The 14,164-nt window shown below is 43.7% G+C and overlaps 1 protein-coding gene across 3 annotated transcripts in view; it reads right to left on the reverse strand.

Annotated features, from left to right (window-relative positions):
- Positions 1 to 14,164, reverse strand: part of MYO1B (myosin IB) — a 482,457-nt gene that overhangs the window by 239,940 nt on the left and 228,353 nt on the right. The gene's annotated exons all lie outside the window — the stretch shown is intronic.

The following is a 14,164-nucleotide window of genomic DNA, read 5'->3' on the forward strand; positions in this document are numbered from 1 at the left end:
ATAACACTGTGCTCGTGCACGAGAAGTTATCTGGGAGCAGGCACTGATTGGCTAGACTGCAAGTCTGTCAAAAGAACTGAAATAAGGGGGCAGTTTGCAGAGGCTTAGATACAAGATAATCACAGAGGTTAAAAGTATATTATTATAACTGTGTTGGTTATGCAAAACTGGGAAATGGGTAATAAAGGGATTATCTATCAAAAGAACTGAAAAAAGTCTGTCAAAAGAACTGAAAAAAGGGGCAGTTTGCAGAGGCTTAGATACAAGATAATCACAGAGGTTAAAAGTATATTATTATAACTGTGTTGGTTATGCAAAACTGGGAAATGGGTAATAAAGGGATTATCTATCAAAAGAACTGAAAAAAGTCTGTCAAAAGAACTGAAAAAAGGGGCAGTTTGCAGAGGCTTAGATACAAGATAATCACAGAGGTTAAAAGTATATTATTATAACTGTGTTGGTTATGCAAAACTGGGAAATGGGTAATAAAGGGATTATCTATCTTTTAAAACAATAACAATTCTGGTGTAGACTGTCCCTTTAAATGTAAGTTTAGGGTCGCTAAAGTCAAAAGTTTCTGAATCGGATAAAGCATGCAATTTAAAAGGGTCCAACTGATTATGTGCAAAAGTGCACAAAAACAAAATTTATGCTGACCTGATAAATTTTTCAGGAATGATCAATTACTGTTGGGAATATCACTCCTGGCCAGCAGGAGGAGGCAAAGAGCACCACAGCAAAGCTGTTAAAGTGAATGTAAATTTTGATGCTAAAGTGCCCGGTTTTTAAAAATTTGATTAAAAACAGGGGCACATTAATTCATCAAAATTTACATTTCACTTGTTGTGAAGAAATACTTACCTTTTAAACTTGACAGCAGCTCCAGCTTCCTCTGGTCGTTGCAAGCCATTTCTGACGTCAGAAATGATGGATAGGTCATCCTCCAATCACGGCATTCACTTTAAGTATAATTTTCCTTCCCACAATCCCCAGTCATTCGACCGAAGGAAAAGGAGAGAAAGGAAATAACACAAGGTGTAGAGGTGCCTGAGGTTTAGACAAAAAAAACTTTTTGGGAAAAAAAAGGGGTGGACTCACCGTGTCTAGAAATAAATACATTTATCAGGTAAGCATAAATTTTGTTTTATTTCTTAAGACACTGTGAGTCCACTGAATCATCAATTACTGTTGGGAATCAATACCCAAGCTAGAGGACACGGATGATTAGGGAGGGACAAGACAGGTAACCTAAACAGAAGGCACCACCGCTTGAAGTACCTTTCTCCCAAAAGAAGCCTCAGCCGAGGCAAAAGTATCAAATTTATAAAATTTCGAAAAAGTGTGCAAAGAAGACCAAGTCACTGCATTGCAAGAAGAAGAAACAGCCCTAGTGGAGTGAGCTGTGATTCTCTCAGGGGGCTGCTGTCCAGCAGTCTCATATGCCAAACAAATAATATTTCTCAACCAAAGACAGAGAAGTGGCAGTAGCTTTCTGACCTTTGCATTTCCCAGAAAAACACACAAACAATGCTGAGGACTGGCGAAAATCCTTAGTCGCCTGCAAATAAAACTTAAGAGCCAGCACAATGTCAAGGCTGTGTAACAAACATTCCTTATGAGAAGAAGGATTAGGACAAAGAGAAGGAACAACAATTTGCTGATTAATATTTATGTCCGAAATAACCTTAGGAAGAAAACCAAACTTGGTACGAAGAACTACCTTATCTGCATGAAATATGAGATAAGGAGATTCACACTGCAAAGCTGAGAGTTCAGAAGCCCTCCGAGCAGAAGAGATAGCAGTCAGAAACAAAGTCTTCCAAGATAATAACTTAATATCTATGGAATGCATTGGCTCAAACGGAGCCTGTTGCAAAACTAAGAACAAGGTTAAGGCTCCAAGGTGGAGCAACAGATTTAAACACAGGCCTGATTCTGACCAAGGCCTGACAAAAAGATTGCACATCTGGCACATCCGCCAGACGCTTGTGTAGCAAAATAGATAATGCCGAGATTTGACCCTTCAAGGTACTGACAGATAAACTCTTCTCCCGGCCATCTCGGAGAAAAAACAAAATTCTTAGGTTCCTAACCCTACTCCAAGAAAATCCCTTAGACTCACACCAGTAAAGATATTTATGCCATATCTTATGGTAAATCTTTCTAATGACAGGCTTACGAGGTTTCAATTTCAATGACCGTCTCGGAAAAACCACGCTTAGCTAAAATCAAGCGTTCAATCTCGAAGCAGTCAGCTTCAGAGAAACGAGATTTGGATGAAGAAAGGGCCCTTAAGTAAAAGGTCCTTCCTCAGAGGAAGTCTCTACAGAGCTATTAGAATCACTGATGCTCTCTCCTGCTTGATTCGAGCAATGATTTGTGGAAGGAGAGCAGCCGGAGGAAACAGATATGCCAACCTGAACTGCCAGAGCATCTATCAGAAAGGCCTGAGAATCTCTCGACATTGAACCGTAACTTTGGGAGCTTGGCGTTCTGACGAGACACCATCAGATACAATTCCAGTAACCCCCATTTGGTTGTTAACCTGGAGAACACTTCTGGATGGAGTTCCCACTCCCCGGGATGGAAAGTCTGTCTGCTCAGGAAATCCGCTTCCCAATTGTCCACTACCGGGATGTGGATGGCAGTTAGACAGCAATTGTGAGCCTCCGCCCACTGAATGATTCACGCCACCTCCTTCATGGCTAAGGAACTCTGAGTTCCTCCCTGGTGGTTGATGTAAGCCACTGATGTTATGTTGCCGACTGGAACCTGGCTAAAGCCAGTTGAGGCAAAGCCATCAAGGCATTGAAAATCGCTCTCAACTCCAATATGTTTATGGGGAGAGCAGATTCCTCCTGAGACCAAAGTCCCTGCACCTTCAACAAGTCCCAGACTGCTCTCCAACCCATCAGGCTGGTGTCCGTGGTCACAATTACCCATGAGGGTCTCCGAAAGCATGTCCCGTGGGACAGATTCTCTTGAGACAGCCACCACGGCAGAGTCTCTTGTTGATTGATCTAGAACTATCCTCTGAGACAGGTCTGCATAATACCTGTTCCATTGACTAAGCATACATAGCTGTAGGGCTCTCAAATGGAATCTTTCAAAGGGAACTATGTCGATGGAAGCCACCAATAAACCAATTACCTCCATACATTGGGCCACTGATGGCCGTACAGTCGACTGTAGAGATAGGCAAGAGGAAAGGATCTTGGCTCTTCTGACCTCCGTCAGAAATATTTTCATTGATAGGGAGTCTATAATGGTCTCTAAGAAGACCCCTCTTGTCGCCGGAACAAGAGAACTCTTTTCCAAATTCACCTTCCATCCGTGGGAATGACGGAAAGACAACAAGATCTCTGTATGAGATTCTGTTAGTTGAAAAGATGGCGCCTGAACCAGAATGTCGTCCAGATAAGGTGCGACAGCAATTCCCTGGGACCAAATTACTGCCAACAGAGCTCCCAGGACCTTTGAGAAAATCCTGGGATCTGTGGCGAGGCTGAATGGAAGCTCTACAAATTGAAAGTGTTTGTCCAGATAGGACTCAGAAACCTGTGATGATCCCTGTGAATGGGAACATGCAAATACGCATCCTTCAGGACTATGGTTGTCATGAATTGACCTTCTTGAACCAGAGGAAGAATGGAATGGATAGTCTCCATCTTGTAAGATGGTACTCTGAAAAATTTGTTGAGAAACTTTAGATCTAGAATAAGCCTAAAAGTTACCTCTTTTTTTGGGCACCATGAAAAGGTTGGAGTAGAATCCGAGACCTCGTTACTGTATTGGGACTGGAATTATCACTCCCAAGAGGGAAAGATCCTCTACACATTTCAAGAATGCCTCTCTTTTTATCTGGTTTACAGATAATCTTGACAGATGAAATCTGCCCCTGGGAGGAAAGGTCTTTAACTGTAACTTGTAACCTTGGGATACTATGTCAACAGTCCACGGGACATCACAGCTGGCTCCGTATACGGACCGCAAGTGCCATAAAAAAAATGGCACAAAATAGCCCTCAAAAGTTAATAACTGTATGAAAAAGCAGTCTAATCACCTGAGCCACCAATAAAGTGAACACACTCTATAAAGTCATACACTGTCTCTCCAAGGACTCTGACGTCCTGCTACCACCACACAGTGCCCTGCATCCTGTCAAATATATCCTGTCAGGAATAACGTAGCCCCATATAAAGTGCAGCTTATCAGCTTTCGTGCCAGGGTCTTCTTTAAGAAATAAAATGGAACTTACCTGCACCCTTGACTGCCTGACAGGAGGGCAGTTCACCTGGCATGAGAGGAAGCCACTCCTCCCAGAGACCTGTGGATAGAAGAAGGAACAGAGTAAGCCTACTCTGGCATTCTGTTTGAGGGCAGCAAACTTGTAAGGAAAACGCAGTGAGGCCCATCCCACAAGTTCCTAACTGCTTGAAAGCTACCACAGCCCTACTGAAGGGACCAACGTAAAGTACAGCTACACCCAGATTGTCAGGGAAGATCAGAGCAAACCTGCTCAGGCTTATAAAATAAAAAAAAATCTTGATAGAAGAATTCTTAGACACCTAGGCCCCTATTTATCAAAGTTCTTGCGGACCTGATCCGACAGTGCGGATCAGGTCCGCAAGACCTCGCTAAATGTGGAGAGCAATACGCTCTCCGCATTTAACATTGCACCAGCAGCTCACAAGAGCTGCTGGTGTAATGCCGCTCCCTGCTGACTCGCGGGCAATTGACCGCCAGCAAGGGGTGTCAATCAACCCGATCGGACTCGATCGGGTTGAATTGTGCGATTCCTGTCCGCCTGCTCAGAGCAGGCGGACAGGGTTATGGAGCAGCGGTCTTTGTGACCGCTGCTTCATAACTGCTGTTTCTGGCGAGCCTGCAGGCTCGCCATAAACACGAGGCATCAAGCTCCATTCGGAGCTTGATAGATAGGCCCCCTAAACTTCACCTCCTGCACTGAAGGCAAAGAGAATGACTGGGGATTGTGGGAAGGGAAGTGATACTTTACAGCTTTGCTGTGATGCTCTTTGCCTCCTCTTGCTGACCAGGAGTGATATTCCCAGCAGTAATTGATGATTCCGTGGACTCACTGTGTCTTAAGAAAGAAATATATATGCATTTTGTGATTGGCTAATGGCTGTCACATGATACAGGGGGAGGGACAATTAGATTAATGTTGAAATTTGCAAGAAAATATTGTACTGCTCATTTCAAATTCAAAGCAAGTGCTATTGCATGGTCTTATTGTGTATTTGTCAATTATTACATTTTAGTGTATTTAGTGGTCCTTTAAGATCATATCTTTATTAAGTTTTCAGCTGTAATCTAATTGGTAATCTTGTGTACAACAAGATTTTGCTGCCAGTGACACCCTAATATATGAATGTTGTTGCCAAAAAGGAGTTAAACACATAGGTCAGTCCTGCTCAGGAGCTGAAAGCATTGCAGCTCCAAGCAAAACCCAGCTGATGAGTCAATCATGAGCAGCAGACTCATGTAGCCACCAATAACTGGCTGTGTCTTGTGGCTCATGAGTGACACTTTACCTAGGTGTTTAACCCCTTTTCTGGGGTTAAACACATGGGAAGTTAGGGCCAGTCATGCAAAAATTACACACAAATTACAAGCATATAATTTTCCCATTAGAATATCCCGTTAAGGGCTAGAGTTAGGGACAGGGGTTTGCAATAAGGCTATGGCTGCAACATATAGGGCTATATCACAAATTGTAAGCAAAAGTGATAACTGGGCTCTACCTCCAGAGACAATATTCATGTGCAGGCAATAGTCAAGTGCAGGTAACATCGCTAAAGTACATGTGGCATATTTCTGGCAACCACAATGTTGCCATTGGTGTGAATGGCCCCATGCAACGCTATTAGATAACACAGCAAACAGACAATAAGGAGTTGCTAAAACAGCTCAACAGAAAGCAAGTCTTGGAAAGAACCTCAACTACACTATTGTCTGAGTTATCGCATCTGCCATGCCCAGGAAGCAGCGGTGAGGCATAATAAATAAAAATTACATGAAGTGGTAGTGATCCATAATGATCAATGCAGACAAAAAGGATCTTTTTATTGAGCAACATGGCTATCTTTATAAACCAAGACAACAGTCAGATCTGATCGCTGATGTTGCTACTCCCCCTAACAGTGAGTGAAAAACAGCATAAATCAAATGCAAACATAATACACAAAGAGACAACGATAAAGGAACTCACTAGACAATGTCAAACTATATATTGTCAAAACATAGAATAGGCACAATTCTCTCCTTTTTTTAGCAGTTATAAACCATTGCTGTAAATAGCTTATCATGCACAGCACACACATTTCCAGCAATTTTGCCTGAACTGAATTCTATTTATGCTACATTTTTTCATTGTGAGATGATAATATCAAGGCACTCTGTTTTACTCTCTATATATTTGTACTCTCTTATAACGAGTAATCACTGTAAAATAATTATATTGCGAGTTTCATGTATCCCTCATATGTTCATGTTGCACAAATTATTTTTCCTTTAGGTAAATTCTTCCAGTAAATACAAACATACACCAGAGCACAAAAGCACATCTACTCTCACACACTAATATTTGCTGCCATTGCTGTGCGACTTACCCCCTTTGCTGTGCTAGTTCTCATGCCATCCCATTGGAACCTATAAAAGCGCTCGTGAGCGCAATGCTTCCGTGCAATGTGAGGTCACGTTTGCATTGCACCTCACTTGTAATACCAGCGCACATTTGGGTGTGCTGGTATTACTCAGTAAAGTGCAAATATCGCTTTCATGGAAGCAATATTTTGAGCTCAACTTGTAATCTAGCCCATTATGTCTGTCTGTATACCAAACCTCAATACTTTGAGAGAACAACTGAAAATTAAAAAACATAAATTATGCTTACCTGATCATTTTCTTTTCTTCTGATGGGAAGAGTCCACAGCTGCATTCATTACTTTTGGGAAATACAGAACCTGGCCACCAGGAGGAGGCAAAGGCACCCCATCCAAAGGCTTAAATACCTCCCCCACCTACCTCCTCCCCCTGTAATTCTGCCAAGAGAACAAGGAACAGTAGGAGAAACATCAGGGTGGAAACAGGTGCCAAAAGAACCAAAAACTACTGCCTCCACATAGACAAAACGCGGGCGGGAGCTGTGGACTCTTTCCGTCAGAAGAAAAGAAAATTATCAGGCAAGCATAATTTATGTTTTTCTTCTTAAATGACAAGAGTCCACAGCTGCATTCATTACTTTTGAGAAAATAATACCCAAGCTAAAGGACACTGAATGTAAACAAAGGGTGGGAACAAAAAGGCAGCCCCTTCGAAAGGCACCCCAGCCTGAAATTACCCAACACCCTAAAAATATATTAAACGACACAGATAAAAACCTGAAGCTCAGGTAACTGCACATCAGTTACACAACCAGCAAAGCTGAGCTAGAGACCACTCAGCCCCCGAGTCCTTCGAGCACAAACAGCCTCCAAGGAGTCAGCCCCATGGCTCTCGACTCCCATGAAGAGTACCCGGCCACAAACAAGGACCGCTACCTGCCCCCAAGAGGGAGAACAAAGTCCCAGAAGAAATCCAATGGAACATTCCACACGGTTCAACCGACATAAAACAACCCAAGGTTGTCCTACGATAAAAGCGCCCCAGGAAACGAACTCCCTAAAAGCACCAGTCCATACACAGGGAGACACATCCCAAAGAGGACTTGAGGATCACCCTTATATCCCTGATACAGTACTATACCATAAGGTACATCAGAAAACCATGAGTTCTTTATTGCCTTGAATCAAGTCGAAAAACTGCAGGCTAGGCAAACATATCAGACATTGGATAACTATCCCAGCAGCTAGCAAAAAGCTCTCCACGAGAACACCAAACCGTCTGAACAGGAACTCATAAAGACCAGCTTCCAGGTAGGAAAGCTGACTCAGCCATCATGGAACCCAAACCACCAAGAGGCGTTTATTAAAGCATGCTAGCACACATTCAAGGTGCAAATAGCTACACACCTGGTTTCAAACCTTCCAAAAACTCAACAGCCCTAAGACACCGGTCTCCCAGCACCATACGCCGATAAAGAGGAAGACATCAAAAGTCCTCCCACCAAAGGGGAGGACAGACTCAAGAAGAAAACGGTTAATGCACAGAGCAACCGATCCCTGACCTTCCCTCCAGGGTAATGGTCGCAGCCCTGAGGCTAGTCAAGACCAAAGACAAGAGTCCCAGACCTCTGGAGAAAAAGATGGATCAACGAGGAGCAAAACCCCTGAGTAGAACTCTGACCACCACTAAAAAATGGCATGCTACCGTGAGGCAGAACAGACCTTGCGCTCGGGTACAAGACCCCTTACACTGCTATCTTCTGTAAAGAGGAACCATTCCCAAGAGAAAAAGTCCTCAGACCTCCAGTATCTAGATATCAGACTCCAACAAGATACAGGAGAGCTCTACCAGGGTTCAAAACCCCCAGCCTCCTGCTGCAGGAATGGTGGAACCAGTCACTGCTCCACATCTCCCCTTCCAGGAGTCTGGAAATGCAAAAAGGGAGAAACCCCTATAAGGCAAGAAAAAACAAGGACCCACAGGTCGACACAGATACTGAGGTAACTCTAAATCAGGAGAACACCCAAGCCCCCATTCCTCACACCAGAAGAGAGGGGAAACAGCCACTGAAAATATCCTACCATAGAGGCAAAACCCCTCGGCCAATATGTCCAACTCAGTGGAGAGGACACCTGGAGTCCACAGGAACATCAAGTGCCCCAAAAGACCAGTAGGGATCCGTCAGAGAGACCTAGAACTTAAGCCCCAGGCAGATAGGAATCACCCATAAGAAATAACCCTCCCCCTTCAAAGGGGCACTCGGGACCAGAACACTTAAGGTGAGACCAACCCATCTACACCCAGTTCAGGGAGGGACACGGTCCTAGGCTAGAGTCCTTGAAAATCAGAAACAATTGAAGGATCTATCATCCTGAAGAACACTATGCTGCCTCCTATGATTAGGAACGCACCATCTACGTCCGTAGACATGGCAACCTACCAACAGTCTCAAACCCAAGAGTCTGAAAGAGCTCCTGACCAGTTTCAGATGTGGCACCCAGAGCTCCTGGCCTGCAATAAAATCACGAAGACAAGCTTAACCACGTGATACACCAGCATCCGCAAATGGATGAGATCCCAGGTCTTCTGCTTGCCATCCCAGTGAGCTAACGCAAGCACTAAGCCCCAACGGAGCATAGAGGGTAAATGGTCATCCACCTGACACCAGAAGGGCGACCGGCTGTAACCAACCTCAACCTTTCCTTGATGAGCCCCAAGGCTAGGATTGCAACAAGGTTGCAGATAACAACCGAGCGTCGAGACCATGGTCAGACCACGGGTAGATCTTATATGAGAGAAACAACAGCCTCTAGAATCCTTGCAGGATCGATCGTCCAAAAAAAGAAAACCCCATTAACAGGGTAGAGCTGGAAGCCTCACAGCTCCCCAGAGAAGGCAGGAAAACTCATGCACTTCACCTCCTAGAGTAATGCAACTCTGAGCAAAGGAAGTAAGACATGTCCGGACTTCCAGACCAGATGACCCCCCCAATGCGGGAAGGAAGAAGACTCAGTCACCGCAAAAAATGTTATCAGGTTAAAGAGTCAGCATCCGGAAGACCCTCAAATGAAGACGTAAATCGTTCACCACTCGGACCACTAGACCACAGAGGTCAAACACATTTCCCAACTCCAAAGGAATGGAAGCTGCGGTTCTGAGTACCCAGGGACCTGTAAGAACCAAGGTGACGTCTGCAAAAACAGACCTGTATCCCGACGAGTAGCCAGAAATTGCAGCCAAACTTAGATTGGCACTCACAACCCTCCATTCGGAGCATTGTATCCACACACTAGGCCTCATAATTCGAATTAGGATCCGAGCTTCGAGTCCATATCAATAGGCCAAGTTACAATCAAAATCCGACAGGATTAAATCATCACCATGAGGGTGACATGAACCCAAGATCAGCAGAAAAGCATCCGACCAGTACCTGCCTGGTATAAAGACACTCCAGAACTGTCCAAGGTCCAAGAAAATTCGACCTGAAGGTTCAATAAATTAACTAGAAAATATAATTCTGTTATTCAAAAGTGTGCAACTTCCGTGGAAGTGCCCACGCGACCACAAAATCGAAAGTTTCGGTTCCAGAGAAGAACATTCTCAAAAAACGGAAGCTAACAGACATGAGCTTTAAGAAAAACAAATTAAACACATCCATCCGGATAAAAAAATAAAAAGAAGGCAGCACCCATCGGGTGAACGCCCATGGTGAATGAAAACACCCACGGGATCAGCCCCATTCACCCAAGCTCAGAACTGGAACCGAAACATAAAGAAAAAATTAAATGGAGACGTTAAGGAGATTGGCTTCATCCCCAAACATCGCATCCAGTTTGCCATCCAGCATCTAAGGCCTCGGATCCCTCGGCCTATTAGGACTGGGATCCTCTATCATCGCTAAAACGTGCCTTAAAAGAACACAAAGTAGTGCCAGCCTATAACGGAAGGCAAAATCATCCCTCGTCGGATCAACGAAAGACCCTGACCCTGAAGACTCAGAGGTCAACGCTTCCCCAGGAGGCCTAACTGAATCAGGCGATCCCACGCCCGACGGGCCCTGGTTATCAGAACACGGACAGTATTTTAGAAATATTTCACTTGGGAGATATGAGTCAGTGCCAAAGAAATGGCCATGCGGAACCGTGCTGTAACCTCTGGAGGAAACAAGCCACCCTCCGGAGAAGAAATAAAGGCCATAGGGACACTTGCTTGCATAGCCAAGAAAAGGTCTGGGGCACGCGCCTCACAGGACATGGTAACCTCGGAGGTTGATGGCTCAATGCACTCTACGCTCCCTGAGTCGGGAGAGGAGAGTACTCTAGAGCGGCAATCGGAACACAACTGATGGGCATTGATTACCAGGGCTATTTCATATTCATCACAAGACACATTCTCCGTATCAGAGACATCCGTGTCTAAGATATCAGAATCCTCCATAATCTTGGGATTACAAAAATGACAAAAACTAACTAGCACCCTGTTTACACCCCCAATGAGCTGGGGCACTCACAACCTCCTGTGAACCAGACAACCCACGAGGTAGACTCTGTCACAGTCAGCATACAGAAGTGAGAAATAACGTAACCGCACTCAGCGCAAGGTGCACCGTGCCAGTCGCAAAAAGGGCGCGCAATCTGGAGAGACTGCGTCATTAAGATAAGGCCGTTATGTTCTGTAAAAGACGGGAGCCTAGGTATAGCTACACATTAGCAGATAGAACCATATAACAAACATGATTAAAGTCCCCCCATGTTCAATTACCCATGATTCCTTATTAAGATAAAAGGAGTCCCCCTGGGACCCTACATTGTTTCATTAACATTACATTCACATATCGAAATAAAATAAAATGATCTTACCTGAATCTACGCCGTGGAACAGGAACACAGCGACAGATAGTAGCCTCGCTTCTGACATAGACTTGAGTGAATAAAGGTAGGCAGCGAAACTCGTCAACGCTGATTACCAAGGAGCTGTTAATATGAGTCGGATGGTTTTGCAGGAAAACTCTCACTGCATCTTCGGACTCTAACGTTCCTCCATGCTCTCACTGAGAGGCTGACAGGATTACTTACTACAGTCCCATTGCGAAGAGTACTACCCTCCATAAGAGACTTCTCGAACTTCTGACACTTCTCTGCCAACCTCCTATGACGAAAGGCAAAGAATGACTGGGGGATGAGGGAAGTGGGGGAGGTATTTAAGCCTTTGGCTGGGGTGTCTTTGCCTCCTCTTGGTGGCCAGGTTCTGTATTTCCCAAAAGTAATGAACGCAGCTGTGGACTCTTCCCGTTTAAGAAGAAAATGTTATTCCTCTTCTCTTCCACATCCCTACCTACCACTGGGAGAGTAATGTTTTCTGCTGGCTATAATTGTACACAGATTTTCTATAGTCTATACTCCAGCTATTTCAAATACTGATATTAAATGTAAAATTAACTATTCTTAAAACAATGTAATACACTCCAGCAGGTAAAATGGATCATTTGTTTTTTTTTTCTGACTTTCTTTTCTCAGTACTATTCTCTCTTTACTTTTACTACTTCTACTCCTTTTTCACTACACATCCACTGTTGTGAATAATGTTGAATGAGACTAACCGTAGAGAAGATATTAAAAATTTACTTTTCTGGGTTTTTAGCATTCTATTTTATTTTACATTGATGATTCCATATGCTTGTATATGATTGGTACCTGTGAATATTACAGGAAAATGATTAAGATGTATACGTGTATTCGGTTAGGAGGGATGTCTAACTATGATCAATGTAATAGTATTTAATTTTCAGAGACCTGTGTCCCCTTTTGACTTCTTTGACTTTGGCAAAAAAGAAAATAACAAAATAGATCATTGGAAACAAATTAGAGAGGAGGGGGTAATTTAAGGGTAAACAGTCCCTTTAAAGCATTTTCCACTACTCACACTACATAAGCCTTTCCTTATTATCTATAGCTAGGGGCCTGATGATCTCAAGGTCCCTGGGCTGGTGAGATTATTAAAGAAAGCTCGCCAGTACTTCTATTTCCCTGGTGAAATTATCTTAGTAGCAACACTTGCTTAAAAGGATACAACATTAAACAAACATTTCATTCAGCTGCGTGTGTTTCTATAACCGCCGGGCCGTGATTGGGTCAGGTAGAGGGGGGAGGGTTAGAGAGCTGTTTGGTGGGGGGGGGAAGGGATCAGGGAGGTTGGGGGCTTAGGGGGATCCTACACTGCAGAAAATATCTAAAAAACAAAACAAAACAAAAAAAGCCTTTAGTTTTAGTACTGGTAGACTTTCTGCCAGTACTTAAGATGGCGTTGATAATTATGGGGTGGGGGAGGGTAAGGAGTTGTTTGAGGGGGGTCAGGGAGGGATCAGGGGGGAGGCTGATCTCTACACTAAAGCTAAAATTAACCCTACAAGCTACCTAATTAACCCCTTAACTGCTGGGCATAATACAAGTGTGGTGCTCCTTTCGGGGGCTTGATAGATAGGCCCCTATATGCAGAAAACAGTGTAAATGTGATTTATATTGGCTGCATGATTTAACAAAAAAAGCCTTTTATTTTAGTACTGGCAGACTTTCTGCCAGTACTTAAGATGGCGTTGATAATTTAAAGTGCCCCCCGTTCACTGCTAACTGTTTATCGTCGCGAAGTGTCACTTTCTAGCGATCTTCATTACTTTCAATAGGAGACACCTCGCCACTTGCAGGGACTGCCCTTTTTAATGATAATTACACCAGGCAGCCCCTGCGAAGTTCATCTTGAAAAACCACGTCTGAACTTGCGAGGTTTAGATCATCGCGCCCTAGTTATGCACCCTTTATCCTACTCTCTTATTTTGCACTGCTGCTCTGTGACCACTGTTAGAAGGGCAGGTGGCAGGTTGAAGGGAAGGAACTCTCAGTAATGGGAGCAGAATTACACTAAAACAATTGGGAAGACAAACTAAAGTAATATAACACAAGTAAGGCTATAGCAATTTGCCAACAGCCTGAAAATTATAGACATCATCACTGCAAAGAAATAGAGATTAACTAAAGCAAAGTAAAGCATTGAACTTGCAAATTGTCTTAAGAGACAATTGTTTTCCTGTGTCTGATATATATCCAAACACACGCGTACACTCATACACTGTTTCTAGCCAACTAATATAGGAGGGAGGCGGGAGAATCAAAAGTGTGTATAAAAAATTAAAATAAATGTTTATGTATTTACTTATTTTCAAGCAGGTATCCATAACTTAGGGTGGCTATTGAGCACCATCTCTTCCCAGTTAAGCTCCTTTCTTATGTGTTTTTAGTCTCCCTAAGGGTAATGGGATAACCAGACGTCGACCCTTTGCTCACTGTGCCTAGAGGGATATATAGCTGCACCTCCATTGGTGAGGCTCATATAGGCTGAAACGTATGTCTGAGGTTAGCTGTACAAATCCTTTGTTCAGATGAGAATTGCCTGGTATTTTGTGGCTGGACTGTAGTTTTGGATGGGGCCAGACTGATAAGCTACATGAAGGTTCTCTTCTGTGAAAAGCACAGATTGGGCAGAA

Source organism: Bombina bombina, chromosome 1 (assembly GCF_027579735.1).
Source record: "Bombina bombina isolate aBomBom1 chromosome 1, aBomBom1.pri, whole genome shotgun sequence".
In the NCBI taxonomy this organism is placed as follows: domain Eukaryota; kingdom Metazoa; phylum Chordata; class Amphibia; order Anura; family Bombinatoridae; genus Bombina; species Bombina bombina.